This window comes from Panulirus ornatus, chromosome 72 (genome assembly GCF_036320965.1).
Source record: "Panulirus ornatus isolate Po-2019 chromosome 72, ASM3632096v1, whole genome shotgun sequence".
NCBI classification, from domain to species: domain Eukaryota; kingdom Metazoa; phylum Arthropoda; class Malacostraca; order Decapoda; family Palinuridae; genus Panulirus; species Panulirus ornatus.
In genome coordinates, this window is record NC_092295.1 from 11,326,437 (window position 1) to 11,333,384 (window position 6,948).

The window sequence follows — 6,948 nt, forward strand, 5'->3', positions numbered from 1 at the left end:
TATCATCAAATTTCAGGGAGAATAAAAAGTGTTCTAGAAGGAGGTAAATAAAGTGGGGTACGACAAAAGAGAAAATGGAAACCCTTCAGTGAAGGGCGCAAAGGGGGAAAGGTGATAGAATTTTGTGGTGATGTAGAAGGGGGAGATGGAGTGAGTTTTTTAAAGGGGTTTGTTGAATGCGTTTGATGATCGAGTGGCATATATAGGGTGTTTTGGTCGAGTGGTGTGCAAAGTGAGAGGGTTAGGAAAATGATTTGGTAAACAGAGAAGAGGTAGTGAAATCTTTGCAGAAGATGAAAGCCGGCCCAAGGCAACGGGTTTTTGGTTGGTATTGCAGGGGAAATTTTTATTAATAAGGGGTGACTGTATTGTTTACGGGTTGTAAGGTTTATTTATGTTTTGTATGACTATGGTGGGTATCTGAGGTTTGGCGGAATGCGTGCATAGTGCCATTGTACAAAGGAAAAGGGGAAAAAGAGTGAGTGCTCAAATTACAGAGGTATAAGTTTGTTGAGTATTCCCGGTAAATTATATGGGAGGGTATTGATTGAGGGGGTGAAGGCATGTACAGAGTATCAGATTGGGGAAGAGCAGTGTGGTTTCAGGAGTGGTAGAGGATGTGTGGATCAGGTGTTTGCTCTGAAGAATGAATGTGAGAAATACTTAGAAAAGCAAATGGATTTGTATGTAGCATTTATGGATCTGGACAAGGCATATGATAGAGTTGACAGAGATGCTCTGTGGAAGGTATTAAGAATATATGGTGTGGGAGGCAATTGTTAGAAGCACTGAAAAGTCTTTATCGAGAATGTAAGGCATGTGTACGTGTAGGAAGAGAGGAAAGTGATTGGTTCACAGTGAATGTAGGTTTGGGGCAGGGGTGTGTGATGTCCCCATGGTTGTTTAATTTGTTTATGGATGGGGTTGTTAGGGAGGTGAATGAAAGAGTTTTGGAAAGAGGGGCAAGTATGAAGTCTGTTGTGGATGAGAGAGCGTGGGAAGTGAGTCAGTTGTTGTTCGCTGATGATACAACGCTGGTGGCTGATTCATGTGAGAAACTGCAGAAGCTGGTGACTGAGTTTGCTAAAGTGTGTGAAAGAAGAAAGTTAAGAGTAAATGTGAATAAGAGCAAGGTTATTAGGTACAGTAGGGTTGAGGGTCAAGTCAACTGGGAGGTAAGTTTGAATGGAGAAAAACTGGAGGAAGTGAAGTGTTTTAGATATCTGGGAGTGGATCTGGCAGCTGATGGAACCATGGAAGCGGAAGGGAATCATAGGGTGGGGGAGGGGCGAAAATCCTGGGAGCCTTGAAGAATGTGTGGAAGTCGAGAACATTATCTCGGAAAGCAAAAATGGGTATATTTGAAGGAATAGTGGTTCCAACAATGTTGTATGGTTGCGAGGCGTGGGCTATGGACAGAGTTCTGCGCAGGAGGGTGGATGTGCAGGAAATGAGATGTTTGAGGACAATGTGTGGTGTGAGGTGGTTTTATCGAGTAAGTAATGTAAGGGTAAGAGAGATGTGTGGAAATAAAAAGAGCTTGGTTGAGCGAGCAGAAGAGGGTGTTTTGAAATGGTTTGGGCACATGGAGAGAATGAGTGAGGAAAGATTGACCAAGAGGGTATATGTGTCGGAGGTGGAGGGAACGAGGAGAAGAGGGAGACCAAATTGGAGGTGGAAAGATTGAGTGAAAAAGATTTTGAGTGATCGGGGCCTTAACATGCAGGAGGGTGAAAGGCGGGCAAGGAATAGAATGAATTGGATCGATGTGGTATACCGGGGTTGACGTGCTATCAATGGATTGAATCAGGGCATGTGAAGCGTCTGGGGTAAACCATGGAAAGTTGTGTGGGGCCCGGATGTGGAAAGGGAGCTGTGGTTTTGGGCATTATTGCATGACAGCTAGAGACTGAGTGTGAACGAATGGGGCCTTTGTTGTCTTCTCCTAGTGCTACCTCGCACACATGAGGGGGGGGAGGGATGGTATTCCATGTGTGGCGAGGTGGCGATGAGAATGAATAAAGGCATACAGTGTGAATTTTGTGCATGGGTATATACGTATGTGTCTGTGTGTGTATATATAAGTGTACATTGAGATGTATATTTGCGTGTGTGGACGTGTATGTATATACAAGTGTGGGGGTGTGTTGGGCCATTTCTTTCGTCTGTTTCCTTGCGCTAACTCGCAAACGCGGGAGACAGCGATATATATATATATATATATATATATATATATATATATATATATATATATATATATATATAATTCTTTTTTATTTTTTGTTTTGTCGCTGTCTCCTGCGTTTGCGAGGTAGCGCAAGGAAACAGAAGAAAGAAATGGCCCAACCCACCCCCATACACATGTATATACATACGTCCACACACGCAAATATACATACCTACACAGCTTTCCATGGTTTACCCCAGACGCTTCACATGCCCCGATTCAATCCACTGACAGCACGTCAACCCCGGTATACCACATCGCTCCAATTCACTCTATTGCTTGCCCTCCTTTCACCCTCCTGCAAGTTCAGGCCCCGATCACACAAAATCTTTTTCACTCCATCTTTCCACCTCCAATTTGGTCTCCCTCTTCTCCTCGTTCCCTCCACCTCCGACACATATATCCTCTTGGTCAATCTTTCCTCACTCATTCTCTCCATGTGCCCGAACCATTTCAAAACACCCTCTTCTGCTCTCTCAACCACGCTCTTTTTATTTCCACACATCTCTCTTACCCTTACGTTACTTACTCGATCAAACCACCTCACACCACACATTGTCCTCAAACATCTCATTTCCAGCACATCCATCCTCCTGCGCACAACTCTATCCATAGCCCACGCCTCGCAACCGTACAGCATTTTTGGAACCACTATTCCTTCAAACATACCTATTTTTGCTTTCCGAGATAATGTTCTCGACTTCCACACATTCTTCAAGGCTCCCAGAATTTTCGCCCCCTCACCCACCCTATGATCCACTTCCGCTTCCATGGTTCCATCCGCTGCCAGATCCACTCCCAGATATCTAAAACACTTCACGTCCTCCAGTTTTTCTTCATTCAAACTCACCTCCCAATTGACTTGACCCTCAACCCTACTGTACCTAATAACCTTGCTCTTATTCACATTTACTCTTAACTTTCTTCTTTCACACACTTTACCAAACTCAGTCACCAGCTTCTGCAGTTTCTCACATGAATCAGCCACCAGCGCTGTATCATCAGCGAACAACAACTGACTCACTTCCCAAGCTCTCTCATCCCCAACAGACTTCATACTTGCCCGTCTTTCCAAAACTCTTGCATTCACCTCCCTAACAACCCCATCCATAAACAAATTAAACAACCATGGAGACATCACACACCCCTGCCGCAAACCTACATTCATATATATATATATATATATATATATATATATATATATATATATATATATATATATATATATATATATATATATATATATATATATAGATTGGGAAGAGCAGTGTGGTTTCAGAAGTGGTAGAGGCTATGTGGATCAGGTGTTTGCTTTGAAGAATGTATGTGAGAAATACTTAGAAAAGCAAATGGATTTGTATGTAGCATTTATGGATCTGGAGAAGGCATATGATAGAGTTGATAGAGATGCTCTGTGGAAGGTATTAAGAATATATGGTGTGGGAGGCAAGTTGTTAGAAGCAGTGAAAAGTTTTTATCGAGGATGTAAGGCATGTGTACGTGTAGGAAGAGAGGAAAGTGATTGGTTCTCAGTGAATGTAGGATTGCGGCAGGGGTGTGTGATGTCTCCATGGTTGTTTGATTTGTTTATGGATGGGGTTGTTAGGGAGGTAAATGCAAGAGTCTTGGAAAGAGGGGCAAGTATGAAGTCTGTTGGGGATGAGAGAGCTTGGGAAGTGAGTCAGTTGTTGTTCGCTGATGATACAGCGCTGGTGGCGGATTCATGTGAGAAACTGCAGAAGCTGGTGACGGAGTTTGGTAAAGTGTGCGGAAGAAGAAAGTTAAGAGTAAATGTGAATAAGAGCAAGGTTATTAGGTACAGTAGGGTTGAGGGTCAAGTCAATTGGGAGGTGAGTTTGAATGGTGAAAAACTGGAGGAAGTGAAGTGTTTTAGATATCTGGGAGTGGATCTGTCAGCGGATAGAATCATGGAAGCGGAAGTGGATCATAGGGTGGGGGAGGGGGCGAAAATTTTGGGAGCCTTGAAAAATGTGTGGAAGTCGAGAACATTATCCCGGAAAGCAAAAATGGGTATGTTTGAAGGAATAGTAGTTCCAACAATGTTGTATGGTTGCGAGGCGTGGGCTATGGATAGAGTTGTGCGCAGGAGGATGGATGTGCTGGAAATGAGATGTTTGAGGACAATGTGTGGTGTGAGGTGGTTTGATCGAGTAAGTAACGTAAGGGTAAGAGAGATGTGTGGAAATAAAAAGAGCGTGGTTGAGAGAGCAGAAGAGGGTGTTTTGAAATGGTTTGGGCACATGGAGAGAATGAGTGAGGAAAGATTGACCAAGAGGATATATGTGTCGGAGGTGGAGGGAACGAGGAGAAGAGGGAGACCAAATTGGAGGTGGAAAGATGTAGTGAAAAGGATTTTGTGTGATCGGGGCCTGAGCATGAAGGAGGGTGAAAGGAGGGCAAGGAATAGAGTGAATTGGAGCGATGTGGTATACAGGGGTTGACGTGCTGGCAGTGGATTGAATCAAGGCATGTGAAGCGTCCGGGGTAAACCATGGAAAGCTGTGTAGGTATGTATATTTCCGTGTGTGGACGTGTGTATGTACATGTGTATGGGGGGGGGTTGGGCCATTTCTTTCGTCTGTTTCCTTGCGCTACCTCGCAAACGTGGGAGACAGCGACAAAGTATAAAAAAAAAAATATATATATATATATATATATATATATATATATATATATATATATATATATATATATATATTATCCCTGGGGATGGGGGATTAAGAATACTTCCCACGTATTCCCTGCGTGTCGTAGAAGGCGACTAAAAGGGGAGGGAGCGGGGGGCTGGAAATCCTCCCCTCTCGTTTTTTTTTTTTTAATTTTCCAAAAGAAGGAACAGAGGGGGCCAGGTGAGGATATTCCAAAAAAGGCCCAGTCCTCTGTTCTTAACGCTACCTTGCTAATGCGGGAAATGGCGAATAGTTTAAAAGAAAGAAAAATATATATATATATATATGTATGTATGTAAATATCATTCTCAGCTCTGTTTCCTTCAGCAGCTCAAACGCTTACGGAAAATGAAGACTCATGTATTCATAGACTTGTAGCTCAGAATTCCAGTAAGATTGCTTACGTCTGGAACAAATTTCATACCAGACAATTTTCTGAGACGATTACATTTAGATGCAAAACGAGATCCAGAAACAGTCCGCCCATATCACATCTATCTGGGAATGTAAATTGTCTATTACGTGATATCAGTCACTTCATATATCAAGCTAAGTGTAAGTTTAAGTTCTTGTGTCAGTAGTCGACTCACAGATGCTGAGGTCTGGCTCGTCCCGGCTCATCCTATCCCTCTCTCGTCCTGTCCCTCATATATCGTCCAAAATTCACTCATTCTATCTCTTTTAACCCCAATTCTCGTTCCCTCATCTTTCACCTCATCACTGCTGACACTATGACCTTATCACATAACTCTCCTCATCGCATCACTCCCTCATCTAATCATTTCCCCACGCCATGACCCCCCCTAATTCCCACCAGTTCTTGCCCTTATCTTTGCCTCGTCTTCTTACTCCCTCGCTTCGTTTAAATCAAGACTAGGTAAATACTCTCATGACATCAGTCATCAACCAATTGAAATGATCAAGAATGACAATAAGATATTCAAATATACCAACTTGTTTCCTTTTTACAAATTGGACGCTAAAATACACCTGCCCCAGAGTATCTAGAGGTTGAAATTAGGTCAGATTTCTTCTTTTCACTCATCCTTTCCTACAAGATTGTATGACCGTATCAACTTTTCATCGTACATCGTAATCCTTCGTGATCTACCCCATTATACTCCCCACTTTTACCTCCTCAGGCATCACAAACCACCCAACCTTTCATATACTCCCTCCCTTTTACCTCCCCATTCACCACAAACCACCCAGCCTTTCATACTTCCTCACTTTTACCTCCCCAGACATCACAAACCACCCATCCTTTCATACCTTCTCTCACTAAGTAATTCTCACTTGGGCTTTCTCCATGAGTTTGCTGGAGACCTGCGTCACAGCGAAGACGTAACTCTCAGTAACATTCAGAACCTGCTGGGGATCATTCAAGTCCTGCAGATCCCTCAGGTGGCGCTGGTGGGCGACATCCAGTAGCCCCACTGTCCCCACAATGTCTCCTGTAAAAGTGGCAGGAAGAGGCGCGGAGGTTGAAGGTAATTACCATAACAAAAGCCTTTAGATTTGCACCACAATGAACAAAGGCTCATGACACACATATACATATATCTAATGGCCACATTAGAAAGTGTAACAGCGGCACTACCCAACCTCATCCGTTATATACTAGCTATCATGTTTGAATTTTAATGCATATAGTTTCTAGTTTGAAAATGAATCAGGATGCCAGATTGCCGGAAAAAGTGTTAGGATATTCAAGAAATGCAAAACGTTCCGGCTAACATAGAAGGGAGCTACAAGGAGTTCATCCCTCCCACCACAAGCAACAATAAAGATATATTCCACGAAGATCCGACAGGAACAAGACATTATGTCAAATAATTACAAATAAATTACATAACTACGTATGTACATACAAACGTACACATGTAGGAAGACATTTACATGAAAATATTCACAAAATGCGTGATTATAAACATTCCGTTGCCATATTGAGATTTAGAAACTTCATGAAGTACTGCCACCTGAAAAGTGGATTGTCCTGCACGAAGCATGTCAAGCCACAATTATACGAAA